Source organism: Corylus avellana, chromosome 6 (genome assembly GCF_965113065.1).
Source record: "Corylus avellana chromosome 6, dhCorAvel1.hap1.2, whole genome shotgun sequence".
NCBI classification, from domain to species: Eukaryota; Viridiplantae; Streptophyta; class Magnoliopsida; order Fagales; family Betulaceae; genus Corylus; species Corylus avellana.
Window position 1 is genome coordinate 28674585 of NC_142495.1, and position 18142 is coordinate 28692726.

Genomic DNA, 18142 nt, shown 5'->3' on the forward strand with positions numbered 1-18142 from the left:
CATTACTCAAGAATTTAACCAAAATTTTCTTATAAAATCTAATAAATAAAGAGCAATCAAATGAATTGGGTTAGCAAAATGTTGGTACGTGATCACCTCAACGAATTGGTGGCAGCAAAATGTATCACACATCCGTATCTTGGACCCTATTGTGGCGGAAGCTTTAGGAACACCGTTGACATGGGGCGCCAGATGGAGCTCACGCACGTTAAGCTAGAGGGGTACTCATTAGAGGTTATTCAAGCAATACGGAAGGAAGGTAAGTGCTGGACCAATTACGGGCATTTGATTAATGATGCCAAAACTCTACTACATGGTGAGGCAAATTGGAAATTTAGTCATGTAAAACGATTGACTAACATAGCTGCTCATATTGCCGAATGGCTTTAGCCATCGGGGGCATCACATGTGAGTAGAGGATATTCCCGTATGTATTCAGTATTTGTAAGCCACCAGTAAGCTTTTTTGAGTAATGAAAGCAGGAAATCCAATTTTAAAAAATAAAATAATAAAAATAAAATAAAATAAAAAGAAAACCAATTGGGTTAGGAAAGGAAATGGGTTTGAGTAAGAAACATAATTTTAAAATAATAAAATATATAATAGCGAACACTGTCAATTAGTACTGTCAAAATCATCATCATTTGTAACAAGCAAAAGCAGCCAAAATACATGTTCATTGTTCGCAACTTCCTTTCCTCTGTCCTCGTCTTCCCGGGGAAGACGACTTGATTGGAAGCTCTTTCTCTGGCCCACCCTCAAGAAACTTAAGACAGAGGGAAACGCGTGGCCCGTCCACTATCATTTCATCTGGAAGCCGCACCCCACAGTTTTAAAACCCATATCTCGTGGCTTAATTTCTAGCAATAAAGCCTTGTACAGTTACTTGTGTCCAAATTTATTGTGAAAATGGATATATGAAGATAACTGCATAAAATACGGGCAGTAGATCGCCAAGTTTATAGCTGACGATCCAATGGCAAGCAAAAGCTTGAGTCTTTCATGGCTGCTGCTCATCAGTCTCGCCTCTACTCTCCTTCTTGCTCATTCAGTTTCTCAAAATGACCGAAAGGTATATATCTCTCTCTAATGCATTTTATGGAAAGCGATCTTCTGATTACCCACTTTATTCAGGGCCAAATCTCTCTAAAATTGGCCTTCTTTTCATGTGGGATGATTTAACAGACTTCATTTTCTACCTATAATGTTGTGCACGCAGGCTTATATTGTGTACATGGGCAACAGGAAGATGGACGAGGTTTCCACATCATCCCTTCACACAAGCATGCTACAAGAAGCCATTGGCAGGTTATAAAAACATTACGATGAAACCATTATATACAAACTTGTCATCTGATGCTTCAATTTCCAGTTATATCGTGCTTTTCGACTTCAAAATTTTCTTTTCCCAAATTATATTTTTTTCTGTAATGTTTTCCTGTTTGACCTCCAACATATTTATATACCTGCATTCAGCAATGTTGGACCAGAATCACTACTCTATAGCTACAGCAGAAGTTTCAATGGATTTGTAGTGGAATTAGCCGAGCAAGAAGCTCAAAAAATGGCTGGTCAGTGAACAAAATCCCCTTCCCCCCAGGATTCTTGGAATTTACCCATGTTTTTTTAACGGCGTGTTGATGTTGTGAAATTGAAAATTGTAGGAATTTGTGAAATTGAAAATTGTAGGAATGGACGGCGTAGTGCCCGTGTTCCTAACGAACTGAAAAAACTTCATACAACAAGGTCGTGGGACTTTCTCGGATTTCCACATAAAGTTCAACGAACAACTGTTGAAAGCAACATTATTATAGGAGTTCTTGACACTGGAATTTGGCCGGAGTCCGACAGTTTTAATGACAAAGGATTTGGTCCGCCACCTAGCAAATGGAGGGGCACCTGCCAAGCCTCAACTAATTTTACTTGCAACAAGTATGTAAGCTCACTAAATGCACAAAAACATGCATGTAGAAAGACTCAAAAGCACTACTAAGAAAAATGTTGATACACTTTATGCAGTAAAATCATTGGAGCAAAATATTACAATAGCTTAGGAGAATTTGATGAAACTGATGTAAAATCTCCAAGAGACTCAGAGGGCCATGGATCGCATATTGCATCAACAGCAGGTGGGAGCGTGGTTGACATGGCAAGCGTACAGGGCGTTGGCTTGGGAACAGCACGAGGAGCGGTTCCATCGGCACGCATTGCTGTTTACAAAGTATGTTGGTCCTTTGGCTGTTATGATGCTGACATTCTTGCTGCATTTGATGATGCCATCGCTGATGGCGTCGACATAATATCTATTTCCGTCGGTGGATCTGCTGGGACCTATTTTACCGATTCGATTTCCATTGGTGCCTTTCATGCTATGAGAAATGGAATCTTGGCATCAAGTTCTATTGGCAACAAGGGTCCAGGTCTGGCAACCATCACAAACTTTGCGCCATGGTCTCTCTCTGTGGCTGCAAGCAGTATAGATCGAACGTTCGTTACTGAGGTCCATTGGGTAACAAGAAAATCTATCAGGTACTTTGAAAATCCAGCCCCTGTTTTGTTCCTCTGTTATGCATGAAAATATTCTGTGCAATTTATCCAACCATTTGCTAGCTTAATCATGTGGAATTGGAAATAGTACACGTGCCTAGAATTAACACTTCAAACTAATTTGGAGAAATCATTTGCTCTTTGCATGTGTAGGGACTTTCAATTAATCCATTTGACCTCAAGAACAAAACTTATCCAATCATTTATGGCGGTGATGCACCAAACACCACAGAAGGAGATGCGGGTCCAGGTAACTACAAAATCTACAAAAACCCAACATGATTATTTCTTTGTTTTAAAATATTAAGTTTGATGTGCATATTGACAAAGGGAATAAGTTTAACCTTTTCCTTGTGTTTGCACAAAACTATGAAACTAGCAAGTGAAATATTCCTTGTCTGATAGCAAAATATTCGGAATATTATAATTCTTACTATAATTCTCTTATAATTTGACATGTCTGTTCATATTTAATTAATCAAGTCGAACACTATGGATTATCACGTCAAGTTCATGAAAAATACGAAGTAAAAACTATAGTACCTTATTTGCACTTAAAAAATACTAGTAGCAATTGTATACACTTTCCAACATGCATGATAGTTAAAGTGGAACTTATTGTTCCGATGCAGGCTTTGCAACCCAGATACACTGGACCAAAATTTGGTGAAAGATAAAATTGTCCTTTGTGATGGCCTGGGTGATGGGATAGGGCCACTCTCAGCAGGTGCAGTTGGCACTTTGTATCAAGGCCGACTCACTGATGTTGTTGCTTTCTCTTTTCCCTTGCCCGCATCTTCCCTGCGCCCGGATGATGCTAGCAGCGTTTCCGTATACGTAAATACGGCAAGGTATAAATCTAAAATAAATTAGACCATAAACAAGTTCATGAAACAGACTAAGCTTAATTATGAATATCTATGTATACACGGTCTGCAAGGGACCAACTTCGACTATTCGTAAGAGTCTAAGACCAGTGAATGTAACGATACATTTGCCCCTTACATTCCTCCCTTCTCATCAAGGGGTCCTAATCCTGCTACACCCAACATTCTCAAGGTAATTACCATGTAATAATCTTATTTACATTTGCTTCCTTTTATTACTTTTTCTCATTAATTGGAAGCTTTTTTCTTTTTCTTTTTGTAGCCAAATTTAGCTGCTCCCGGAGTTAATATTCTAGCAGCTTGGTCTCCCATTTCCCCAATTTCTGAAGTGGATGTCGATAAGAGAGCACTATCATACAATATACAGTCAGGGACTTCAATGGCTTGCCCACATGCTTCAGGGTTGGCTGCCTACATTAAATCCATCCACCCCACATGGTCTCCTGCTACTATCAAGTCGACTCTTATGACTACTGGTAACACCTATATCTAATCCCCCAATCTTTTTTATTTAGTGTAGAGTACCATAACCACGACAAAGTCACTACTCCAATTTGTCATATTATTTGCAGCTACTCCCATGAGTGCTGGAAAGAATCCAAAGGCTGAATTTGCATACGGTGCAGGCAATATAAACCCTTTTCAAGCTCTGCATCCTGGTTTAGTATATGATATTGATACACTTGACTACATAAAATTTTTGTGTGGACAAGGATATAATACTAAGTTATTAAAAATTCTTGCCGGGAACAACGGTACTTGTTCTGAAGCCACCAATGGAAGCGTCTTCGATCTAAACTATCCTTCATTTGCCCTATCCACGCCGCCCTCGAAATCTATTAGTCAAGTTTTCAATCGGACCGTTACCAATGTTGGATCACCAACTTCTACCTATAAAGCTATCGTAACCACCCCGCTTGGACTTACAATCAAAGTGAACCCTAGAGTTCTATCATTCACATCTCTTGGCCAAAAGCTATCATTTGCGCTCACGATCAAAGGAACGATAGAGAATTCGGTTGTCTCTGTTGCTTTAGTGTGGGATGATGGTACCTTCCAGGTAAGGAGCCCCATTGTAGCGTCTGTTGCATGATTCGTTCACATTTTATGCCACATGCATTAGGTAAATAATTGAGGCAACAGATTTGAAGGATGGTACAGTTAGAAGATGGAGGAAAATAGTTGTAATTTGAGCCTTTGTTCTAGTTTTGCACTACATTGTAGTGTACCAAATTACGACTCTATTTCTAATTTAACGCTCTTTTTCTTAGTTGTTTTCAAACTTTTTTAGGTAACTTGGTCAACTTGGGGGACATGGTTTATTTGAGGGAATAGGAGAGGTGGAGGATAATTTTATAGTCAAAATGTTATTTTGTTCTATTTAATGGTGATGTCATGTTATTTTTAAAAAATTAAATAATGCAATAACATATATATGACAATATATACATCATTTTAAATTTGTAAATTAATATAATGTTAACCATGATCCATTACCTGGTTCTCATTTGATATGGTTGCTTTCTTCTCCCATGTCATAGACTTTAAACATATCTGAACCAACGACATTATTGCCTTCTTCTCTTTTTAATGGCCCTTTGACGTTGAATAATAATTATGGGCATGTGAAATAGTACGACCGCTGAAGCTTTGGTTTACAGCCACAAAAGTTTATGTACCTCAGTACCTGCATTTGCAGCCAAACTCACTCTTAAAGTTTGTCAGAGCATTCTCATCAAACTTTTTAATTTCTTTTTTTTAAATGTATTTTTTTTATTTAACTAGATTTTTTTAAAATTATTAAATATCAATTTCTTTAAATATTTCTTTATTTTAATTAAATATTCTTTTTTTGTTTAAAGCTCTTTTTTTCTTTGTAAATTTTTCTATCTTTTTCGCGACGGGATATAAAGAGAGAGGAATCAATTCCTTAATAAATATATGTCAATTAGTTAAAGTGAAATGTTGGGTTGTTATTCTTGTGTCTTTTTTGTTTTTTTGTTTTTTTTTTCTTTTTTTTAACTCTAAAGGGATATTATTTTCTAAAAAATTATATAAAAAAAAAAATTGCTCTTATTTTTCTCATCTGATTTTTAAAAAATAATATTCACATAAAATTAAAAGAACACAAAAAAAAACACTTAGCATTTCTCTTAATTAAATGAAAACAATCACTAATTTGTCACTAAATAGTACCTTTTTGGGAGACCAAATCAACTTGTCATTGGCTGGCTACTTGTTGGCAATGCAAACCAAGCGAAAATTGGTAAGATTTTGTAATATTGATCGTTAAAATATTAATTAACTGATCACTTTCACCCAAAAAAAAAAAAAAATGCTACAATTTTTTTCCTTTTAGGCCAGATAGCAGGATACAACGATCTTGGGGCGGCCGAAGAAAAATCTCGTGCAATGATGGGTCTTGTGCGCTGGCCTAGGATCAGTTGGGTACACATAAAATGGCCCACCAATCCAGATTGCTCAGATGAGCCCGGATAGATATATATCCAGGTCTTTGGGCAACTTGCATTGGGCTTTCCAAAACCTAGTGGGCTTTTGGAAACCAAAGAGTATAAGTAAAAGCCTAGATTATAACTCATCCTTTTTCTATCCCATGGGAGGGAAAGAAAAGATCAGATGAGTCCAAAGGGAAATTCCTCCTTCTTTTATTTTTTTTTATTCAAAAGGTTAGGCTGGAGAGACTAATTGTAGCTATCCTACTTAAGCGTGATCATAGTAGCATCTGAGAGCTGTACAAGAGTCACAAGCACTCCTTTAAATCCGACTAAGTCATAGCCTGACACAGCCTCATCAAGATATCAATAGAAATCCAAAGCGACTAATACTAATCAAGCATATGTGAGGATTCTCTATTTCAGATATTCGAACCAACACCTTATTACATGTTCCCTGAAAAAAAATTTTGAGTTATTGAGCCACCACCTTGATGGTGGAAACTTCCTTCCTTGATCTTTCTTCCTTTCTCCATTTCTTCCATATCAAAACAAAACGACAACATCATTTCTCGTCCTACTAGCTCTACCCTTCAGACCGAGAACCTTTTTTTTACTGCCTTTTGTTATATGGCTGGCCAAAATAACCTTTTTGACTTGCAAAGTTCAATGTGAATGCTTAACGTGGAATAGAATATATGTTTGATAGCCTACACATTATTTAGTAAAATAAGAAAGGGCAACCCGTAAAACAAGTTTGCTTTTGTTAAAAAAAAGTCTTCTTTAATGATACTATCTTGTACAAGAAGATTTCCTTTTATTCACCTTTTTTTTATCTTTCAATAACGTTTTGCCTGCGTTGGAGGGTCATTTGTGAAATTGGCTATCGTTTGTTTTATGTAGTATCACCTACCTTCTTGGAATGGACTCAGCATTCTTTGAATCTTAAATCGTTAGAATTTTTATATTATTTAAAAAACATAATAATAAATATCTCAACTTTAAAGGTGATAATTCATATTTGCGTGTTGAATTCGGCTTGTTTCGATATATGAGTATAAAATTATATAGGTCAATTAACCCATTTAATATAAGCTCATTTCGAGTTATGAGTATAAAACCATTTAATCTGAAAAAATGATCCTCTACATTTCAAATCTCCTCCATTTTTTCCATTTAGTGCATTTTGAAAGGTGGGGCATTTAGGACCTGTTTGGGATTGCGTTTGAGGGGCTTAAAAATGCTTTTAACACTCAAAAAGCTCGTTTGAAAAAAAAAAAAAAAAAAAAAAAAAAACGTACTTGTTTAGTAAAAAAATTAAAAGCGCTTTTAAGTGTCCAAAAAGCCCAAAAATGACCAAAAAACACTTTTTGGCAAAAGCTTAAATATAAAGTTTTTGCCCAAAAGCTTTTTTTGACTTAAACGCTCTATTTTTCAAACACAATCCTAAATAGGCTCTTAAAACTTTTAGACTATACTACCTTTCAAAATGCATTAAATAGAAGAAATTAGAAGATTTAAAATTGAGAGGATCATTTTCCTTTAGCCCGACCTATGAAATTAAATTAATGTTGTCAATAGGTATTGGAAGCTAATGATGTAACTCATAGCCTCATAGGCTAGTAAAGAATGCGCTTTTTTCACATAGATGAAATAGTTCACATAGAGGAAATGTTAATCATAACGGTAACTATACAATGACTATGTATCTTACTCTAACTAGTAGATAATATTTGAACTATATCTAATCTAGCTAATAGATAATATTTGAACCAGTCTAAGAGCTATAATACAATGTAAACTCTTAGACTATAAATATTATCTCCTTCTAGATCATGATTCCTCTTGTGGTTTATCTTGTAGATGGCTTTGATCTTTATCTCTAATAGGAAATCCCTTAATATATTAATGACATTTAATTGCTGAACGCATTGTTCGTTTAAAATTTTTTGAAGACGAATAAACACTATCACGTCATTCCAATCAAATGGAAGTGAGATACAAGCGTTACCATGCGATCAGTTAGAAGTTTTTTTTTTTTTTTTTTTAATAATAATAATAATAGACAGATAGATGCCTCGCTTTGATGTTGAGACCGTAGACTTTAGCAAGTTAAATAGTTTTTTTTTTTTTTTTTTTACTTTCCTTTTGGACCAGGGAGCAGGATACAACGATATTGGGCCGGCCAAGAAAAAGTCTGGTGCAATGATGGGTCTACTGCGCAGGCCTAGGATCAATTGGGCACACATACGATGACCTGTCCAACCCATATTGCTTGGATGAGCCGGGGCACATATATCCGAGTCTTTGGGCAACTTTTCGATGGGCTTTTCAAAACACAGTCCAGATCTGACAGGAGTCAATCACTGACTGGGAAGCCCAGATTGAGTAAAAAGACTTCGACTTGCGTGGAAGCTTTGGTAGCAGATGAAGACTTATAACACTCTCTGCAAGCTGGTGGCTGCCATGTCTGACCATTTCAGAACTTCCTAAGATTGAGTTCTCGAACATATATATATATATATATATATAGGTACTAGGTAGAACATCTACATCATGTGAATTTACTAGGTACTAGGTAGAATATCCAGCACTGTCGTCACTCGTCGTTAAATTGGACTTGGTCATCTAGTTGTGAATTTACCGTGCATCAGTGGTAGAGAGTTTCACCCGGCACCCCCAACCCCAACTTCTTCGAAACCCACCAGCTCCATTAATTTACATATATATATATATATATATATATAACATACATTGTAGACAAGTTTATAGCATAACCCTCCAAATGGCAAGCAAAAGCTCTAGTCTTTCATGGCTTCTCCTCATCAATCTCGCCTGCACTCTCCTTGTTGGTCACTCAGCTTCTCAGAATGACCGAAAGGTAAACATATTTCTCTATAGGCTGATCTTATATGTGTATATATATATATATATATATGGAAGCGATCTTATAATTATCCACTTTATTCACGCCCAACTCTCCCTAAAATTGGCCTACTTTTTCATATGGGATGAATCATTTAACAGGTTTCATTTTCTGCCTATGATATTGTGTATGCAGGCTTATATTGTGTACATGGGCAACAAGCAGATGGATGAGGTTTCCACATCATCCCTTCACACAAGCATGCTACAAGAAGTCATTGGCAGGTTATAAAAGCATCTTGAATTTCCCTTTATAACCCCATTCCGCATTTCAATTGCCCACAAGACAGATTAGGTTTAGATTTGGATATACATGTCATGTTTTTCATTGGTATGATATAGACATATAATATCAAAATAAAAAATTTGACCAGAGGGACCTATTTGTTCCAAAAGAAACTCTAAAAAGTGCCTTCATAGTTAATTTGTTAGCGTTTAATCAATATAAAAAATAAATAAAAATTTGGGTATACGTGTGGCAATTAATAAGGCCCATCATAATTATTAGGAGACTCAAAATGTGTCCAGCCGTTTAACTTGTTAAATTTATATGCTTGCACTTAGTAGTATTGGACCGAAATCTTTAATCCATAGCTACACAAGGAGTTTTAATGGATTTGCAGCGGAGTTAACCAAGCAAGAAGCTCAAAAAATAGCCGGTCGGTGAACCTCATCTCTTTCCCCATGTTTTGTATATCTACAACAAAAGTTGTAAGTTGTAACATTAATTATGAATATGTAGGAATGGATGGCGTAGTGTCTGTTTTTCCTAGCAAACAACAAAGGCTTCAGACAACTAGGTCATGGGACTTTCTTGGCTTTCCAGAGCAAATTCCTAGAAGACCTATTGAAAGTGACATTATTATAGGAGTATTTGACAGTGGAATTTGGCCGGAGTCAGAAAGCTTTAGTGACGAAGGATTTGGTCCACCACCTACCAAATGGAAGGGCACCTGCCACACCTCGACCAATTTCACTTGCAACAAGTACGTATATATGTGCCTAATAATGCCTATGTACGATCATACAGAGAAGGAGTCAAAGCACCACTAACAAATGTTGCTACACTTGTGCAGCAAAATCATTGGAGCAAAATATTACCATCAAAGTCGATAATTTGACGAAGTTGATATCAAATCTCCTAGAGATTCAGATGGCCATGGGACACATGCTGCATCAACAGCAGCTGGGAACCTAGTTAGCGGGGCAAGCCTACTGGGGTATGGCTTCGGAGCAGCACGAGGAGGGGTTCCATCAGCACGTATTGCTGTCTACAAAATATGTTGGAGCTCTGGCTGTGATGATACTGACATTCTTAAAGCATTTGATGATGCCATTGCTGAAGGCGTTGACATCATATCTTTCTCCATCGGTCCCACCTCTCCCGTGCCCTACTTGCTCTATTTTGAAGATTCAATGGCCATTGGTGCCTTTCATGCTATGAGAAATGGAATATTAACATCAATGGCTGCTGGTAACGACGGTCCAAGTCGAGCAACCATCACAAACTTTTCGCCATGGTCTCTCACTGTGGCTGCAAGTACTATAGACCGAAAGTTCACCACTAAGGTCCAATTAGGTAACAACAAGATCTATGAGGTAATTATAAAGTCTTCCCCGTGTTATGTCCTATATGCTATGCCAGAAAAGATCCTATGCGCGCAATTTATTCCACCGCCCCCACAAACCCCCCCCCCCCCCCAAAAAAGAAAAAAAACAAGCATTTGGTAACTGAAGAAAAAATGCTTTATGACTAGATGCTGAGTTTTTCTTCATATTACACCAAATTATTAGTATTTAAATTTTAATTGCAATGAGTTATATATATATATCCAACCATTTTTTTAACCTCGTTGAAATTTACGTGCATAGAATTAAAACTACTAATTTTGCAAACCTCTTTAATCCATGTGTGTGTAGGGAATTTCAATTAATACTTTTGACCTCAAGAATAAAACGTACCCAATAATTTACGGTGGAGATGCACCAAACACTACAGGAGGTTTCCAGAGCTCCGTTTCCGGGTAACGACAATTTTCTTTTCTTTTTTAGAAAATATATATATATATATATAGAATAAGCTTTAACTACTTTTTGATGTATACATAGACAAAGAGAATAAGTGTAACCATTTGCTTTTGTTTGCATAAATCTTTGAAACAAGCTGGTGAAATATTAATATTCCATGTGATTCATAATATATAGTAATACCAATTGTAGACACATTCCAACATGATAGTTAAAGACTAAAGTGGAACCTATTGCTACATTAACGCAGATTTTGCAGTATAAAAGGTTCGCTGGACGAAAATTTAGTGAAGGGTAAAATTATACTTTGCGAGGGCCTGAATAATGGGGAAGTGGCATTCGTAGCTGGTGCAGTGGGTACTGTGATGCAAGGCCCAAACGAGCCAAAAGCTTCAACGACTTTTCCCTTGCCTACATCTTACCTAGAGTCGCAGGATGGTAGCAAGGTGTACACATACATAAAATCGGCAAGGTATTAATCTATAATATCTTAAAAATGAAGAAGTTCACAAAACATTCTAATCCTAACCAACATAAACAATTTACAGAAGCCCAACCCTAACTATTCTTAGGAGTGAGGAGGGTAACGATACATTTTCTCCATACATAGCCTCATTCTCGTCGAGGGGTCCAAGTCCAGCTACTTTCAACATTCTCAAGGTAATCTAGTAATAATCTTGTTTATATATTTGGGCTAATGTATTACTTAATTATCTCATTAATTAAGACATTTTTTATGTTGTTGTAGCCGGATTTAGCGGCTCCTGGATACAACATCTTAGCAGCATGGTCTCAAATTTCTCCAATTACAAAAATTAAAGGTGATGAGAGATTGCTACCATACAATATAATATCAGGGACATCAATGGCTTGCCCACATGCTACAGGGGCAGCGGCCTACATCAAATCATTTCACCCCTCATGGTCACCTGCCGCTATCAAATCGGCCCTTATGACTACTGGTAATTTCTATCTAAATTATATAATTTTAATGCTTGTATGCATTATTTAGACAATGCATAACCATGACTAACTCATTTCAATTTGGTGTATTTCTTGCAGCTACCCCCATGAGTGCTGAAATTAACCCTGAGGCTGAATTTGCATATGGTGCCGGCAATATAAATCCTCTTAAGGCACCAAATCCTGGTTTAATATATGATATTGATGCACTTGACTACATAAAATATTTGTGCAGCGAAGGATATAATTCCAAGTTATTACAACTTGTTACTGAGGACAATAGTAGCTGTCCTAAAGCCACTAATGGAAGGGGATTCGATCTAAACTATCCTTCATTTGCTCTATCCACGCTGTCCTCGGAATCTATTAGTCAAGTTTTCAATCGGACCATCACCAATGTTGGATCACCAACGTCTACATATAAAGCTATTGTGACCACCCCGCATGGACTTACAATCAAAGTGAACCCTAGCATTCTATCATTTACATCTCTTGGACAAAGGCTATCGTTTGCACTTACAATTGAAGGAACATTAAGAGATAAATTTATTACCTCTGCTGCTTTAGTGTGGGATGATGGTACGTTCCAGGTGAGGAGCCCCATCATTGTGTCTGTTGCATGATCCGTGACATTCTATGCTACATGTATTACATCAATAATTGAAGGAATATGCAAATAAAATGAAAGCATTGGCGGAACATGGAGGAAAATGGTTGTAATTATTTGAGCATTTGCTTTAGTTCTACATTGCATTGTATAGTCTACCAAATAAAGATTTTAGCTTTAATTTAACTAGCTTATAACTCACATTATGTGCAGTTTTTTTTATTAGAATTTAATTTCAAAAATATTTTATATTATAATAAATGTTTTTATATATTAAAATTTAATCTTTTATATATATTACTATATTTGTAATTTATCTTAGTAAAACTATCGCTTCAATTCATGACTAAATTCAAAAAAATTTCAAAAATGACGGATAAGTTTGCGCAGATTAAAAAATTAAAATTAAGCCTCGTGAATTAGAATATCTAGACAGGTATATGTATGCATTAAGTAAAGCAAATTGAAGGGCAAAGTTAATTTACACCCCCGATATGTCACGGGTATTGCAATGTTGACTTCAAATGATCAAAAGTTGTAATGTGGGTATTCTATTTTTTAACTCCTTTTAATTTCACTCCTACCAATAGGTTTTGTGTTAGCTCAAACGCCTAACAAGTGAAATGTCTCTTGTTCTCAAGGGGTAGCTCAATCGGCTGTGGATCACGCCTCATGAAGCGGTGGTCACTAGTTCGAATCCTCTCACCCCCTTCCATTGTGTGGACATATCAAAAAAAAAAAAAAAAAAGTGAAATGTCTGTTACACCTCTATAAAATTTATAAAATAAAAAATTAGCCTTCATAAAAAAAATTATTGGGTGAAAATACACTTAAGCCCCCGAAGTATACCCTCATTTGCATTTTAGCATCCAATGTTTAAAAGTGGCATTCAACCCCCAAAATTACTTAACCGTAGCAAGTTAGACCCTCTGTAAACTTTTTTTCGTCTATTTGGACAGAATGCCAATCACGCATGTCACACATGACTTTTAACGACCTAAAATTTTTAAAATGCCCTTGGGATTAAGTGTTAAAAACAAAAAAACAAAATCAAAACGAAGCAAAATCCAAAAAAAAAATAAAAATAAAAATAAAAGGTGGCTCGACCACCCTCATTTTGCCGGCATGAGAATGGCTGAACCACTCCCAAAGGGTTTCGGGGTACGTAGCTCAGTAACCCCATTTGGCCAAAAGGTCGGCAAAACTACCTCCTTTTAGTTTGAATGGGGTGAAAACCTCCATGGGCCATATATAGGGGTGGCCGAAACCACCCCAAAATATGAGTCACAGTCTCTATCTCAAATATGGAAAATGAATAGGAAAAAAAACAACAATTAAGGATAAATTGACTGCCTCTCGATCTGTTCGTTTTATCCTTTTTCTACACCACATGGAAGGAAAAATCAGATGAATCCAAATGGAGATTCTTCTTACTTTTCCTTTCTCCATTTCGTCCATTATCAAACAAAAGGACAAACAATATTATAATATCACTCTTCATTTCTCTTCCTACTACCCTATAATATTCATCTCACATGTCTACTCTACCATTCAGATGTAGAACCTTCTGTCGGTCTTCGTTTACTTGACTTAGAAGTCTCCTTTTTCCCTGAGTTAGAAAGAATCCCATTCTTCTTTTCTTTTAACTTTGTGGGAGATCTAGAAATCAGTTAACATGCATAAACCATTTGCGAGTACCAATTAGAATGCTCATTCTCTCAATTAATCAAGATGGTGAAGTCTATATCCCCAGCTGCCAGAAGCCACTTTTGAGATAAACAGAAAAAAGACATAAAATTGTTGTTAAGTATTTTAATCATGCAGCACAGTCAGACCCTTAGGAGACATATTTACACGTAAAAACCCCCCAAAATTCAGTTATTCAGACATATATAGGATAATAACATGGCCAAAAATATATGGTTGATAGACTATGCAATATTTAGTAAAGCAAGCAAGGACAATTCAGCTAAACGAGTTTGCTTTTGTTAGAATATCAATTATTTAAATGATTATTTCAACTTAAACTTTTAGAATAAGCAGTGATTTAATTAACATGGTATCAGAACAAAGCTTAAAAAAGGGTGAGACAGGCTAAGGACCAAATAAAAAATGTATATATGTTTGGATAATTTTTTAATTTGGTGTGGGGGACAGACTGAAGACCAAATAAAAATACAAATAAGCTAGCTCCGCCCCTTACTTCACGTTTCATAGTAGCTAGTGACTGTTTGTCTTGATTTCAGATTGATGACCAAATCTTGTATAACAAGTTATATATCTTTATATAAATTAAATAGAGATTCCCTTGTATTTGTCTTTTTCATCTTCATTAATGCTTTGACATCACGACAAAAATGTTGATAATGATCAAACGATCATATAGCTGAAGACTAAAAGCTTATCCAGTGGAATTATCCAAGTGGCTATACATGTTGCTTAAGATGTCAATTTCTACTAGACAATTCATTTCAAGAGTTAATTTTGGTGTGTCCATCACCCAAGATTGTGTTTTCTCCTAGACTTTAACGTCGAGAGCATAATTAAATATCCTAAATTTAGAAAAAGTTAGACTTTTGCAAATTTATTAACACGTACATATTAGTATATATGTATTACACGAATTAAAAGAGTTATTCATTCCCCTTGGATTTAACCAAAATTTTCTTATAAAATCTGATAGATAAGAGCAATCAAATGAATAGGGTTACAGATTTTTAAAATACTTTACCTCTCTAAAGTGTAAAATGTAAATCAATTTTTGCAATGCACCCCCTAAAAGTTTAAATTTTTTTCAATTCTGCGTCTTCGTTAGTCGCTGCTGTCTTATCTGACGGAACTGTGATCACGTGACCCGCACGTGATCACTTAAGCCCATTCTTTCCACAAAATGCCCCCACGTACCCACGCAATATCATCTCTGAAACTTTCCCTTTTGGAATTAAAAATCGTATCATATTTCTTGTTTCAGGAAGAAGAGGAAGAAGACGTTGAGAAATATGACCATCACTCTTGACGATCTAAGGGGTGGCTCTCCTGCTCTATGTGGGCACTTCAATAAAATCAAAAAGGAGGTGATAAGAGCTATGGGTGAGAATGAAAATGAGATAGAAAAGCTGCTAACCCAGATGATCTTGATGGAATTCGTTCAATTCCACATGAAAAAGAGAAAGCAGTACCTGGAGAAGCATGTGGAAAAGAAGAAGAAGAGGGTACTCTTGAAAATTATACCGCCCAAGAAGCCATTGGAATCGGCACCCAACAACTCTGAAAACATCATCCAAAATCAAGAAAATGAAGAAGAAGAAGAAGAAATGTCCAGGAAACCCAAGAGGCCGAGGAAGAACCCGACAGAGATCAAACAAGCAGTTTCGGACCAACCACCTTGCATGCCAACCTCGTTCAAGGACAGAATGATGGGGTTGCAGGGTTTGAACATCAAGCTTGTGAAGGTAAAGGATTAATCATGTGGGTGGGGGCATTTTGAGAAAATAATGGGCTTAAGTGATCATGTGCGAATCAAGTGATCACTTTTCCGTCAGTCAAAACGGCTTTGACTAACGGATAGGTCGAATTGCAAAAATTTTAAACTTTGAGGGTGCATTGCAAAAATTAAAATATTGGGGTTGAATTAAAAATCAACTCAAACTTGGGAGGTAAAGTGTACTTTTCGCTTAAAAATATATAATAACAAACACTTTCAATTAAAATTGTACGTTATTGTCAAAAACATCATCGTATGTAACAAGATAGATATCTACTACTATTAGAGAGGAAAAAAAGCGCACACACATACACATGCAAAAGCAGCCAAAAGCCATGTTTACGACTTCCTTTCCTCTGTCGTCATCTCCACCGGGCAAGACAAGTAGATTGAAAGCTCTTTCTCTGGCCCACCCTCGAGAAACTTAAGAGAGATGAAAACGCGTAGCCTATCCGCTATCATTTCTTATGGAGGCCACACACCATTCAAATAGAAAGAGCCGTGCAGTACCCCACAGCTATAAAACCTCACATGGCTTTCTAGCTAGCTCTTTCATAAATAAGCCTTCTTTGTGTCAAAATTTACTGAATTATTGCAAAAATGGATATGCCTAAGCATTTTCGGCTATTTTTCTGGCTCTTGATCATCGTCGCCATACTTCAACAACCAAGAGCGTCAGGAGCCAAGGCAGTGACACTCAGAGATCATCAACGAGGTAAGCAAAAGAACAATCTCTCCCTAAGGCCAAATATTCGATTAGTGTTATAGAATTGATTGGGATGATATATATAATATTGTGATAAATTTATAGGGTACTCCAAGGCATTTGTTGCGACACTTGGGCTTGTGTGCAAGTGCTGTGATGGCATGGGAGGAGAATGCAGAAGCACGTGGAACTACTCTTGCTCTAAGCTCCAATGCCTTCCATGGAAACATGCATGATCGATCACTAATATTATAATGCAGAAGCACGTGGAACTACTCTTGCCCTAAGCTCCAATGCCTTCCATGGAAACATGCATGATCGATCACTAATATTATAACGAATCTACTTTCATGTTATTTGCTATGTATCCTATATGACTATAGTCTATATATATTACTATGTATATCTTCTATGCTTGATATAGGCTTAGCCTTGGTAGTATGCTCTAGTTTATTAATGAGATGGGAAAGGCGTGGTGATCAAATAAATAAATGATGTGAAAATTGTATTAATTAATTACAGAAACCCAATCATATTAATTAAAAAAAATTGTTCGAATTTTTACATTATTTAAATAACTTAATAATAGATATCTCAATTTTAAAGGTGGTAATTCATGTTTGTGTGTCGGGTTTGACTTGTCTCGCGCATGAATATAAGATTATGCCAGTCAACTGTAACTCGACCCATTTAATTAAATTGGAGGCAATGATATGAGACTATAAATTCGTTTCAAGGCGTGAATATAAAACCATTTAACCCGACCTATGAAATTAAATTAGTATCGATATGGCCAAATGCCATTTAATTGATCGACATGGGAAGCGAATGTTGGGGCTAATAGGCTAGTAAATGATGCACTTTTTCTCATGGATGAAATGGTTCACATAGAGAAAACCCCTCAGTATATTAATGACATTTAATTGTTGAACATATTGTTCGTTCAAGTTTTTTGAAGACTAATAAACACTATCATTTCATTCAATTCCAATAAAATGGAAGTGAGATGCAAGCGTTACAAATTACAATGCGAATCAGTACTTAGAAATTAAAAAAAAAAAAAAAAAAAAAAAAAAAAAAAAAGAAGATGCCCCGCTTTGACGTTGAGACCATAGATTTAGCAAGTTAAATAGTCTCTTTTGTTTTTTGGTTTCACTTTCCTTTTAGGCCGAAGAGCAGGATACAACGATACTGGGCCGGCCAAGAAAAAGTCTCGTGCAGTGATGGGTGTTGTGCTGGCATAGGATCAATTGGGCAAACATAAGATAACCTGTTCAACCCAGATTGCTTGGATTAGCCGGGATACATATATCCGGGTCTTTGGGCAATTTTCGGGTGGGTTTCTCAAAACCTAGTCCGGATCTGAAAGAATTCAATCCCTGACTGGGAAGCCCAGATTGAGTAAAAAACTTTTACACGAATGAAAAATTAATGGGTAAAATTCACATATTTCCTCTTAAATTACTACATAATTGATAATGTTATCTATAAATTTTTAATTGCGACAATGTCTCATCTAAATTACTAAAATTGTCAATGTTC

At 36.2% G+C, this 18142-nt stretch overlaps 2 pseudogenes across 1 annotated transcript; both read left to right on the forward strand.

Moving 5' to 3' along the window:
• The first annotated feature begins 699 nt into the window (after positions 1-699).
• Positions 700-4716, forward strand: LOC132187201 (cucumisin-like; annotated as a pseudogene). Its single transcript, XR_015912651.1, has 10 exons — positions 700-1072; positions 1220-1308; positions 1477-1571; positions 1690-1932; positions 2020-2529; positions 2701-2794; positions 3170-3398; positions 3487-3606; positions 3697-3910; positions 4007-4716. The product of XR_015912651.1 is annotated as a cucumisin-like (transcript).
• A 3956-nt stretch (positions 4717-8672) lies between these two features.
• On the forward strand, positions 8673-12489 carry LOC132188438 (cucumisin-like; annotated as a pseudogene).
• Positions 12490-18142: the final 5653 nt, after the last annotated feature.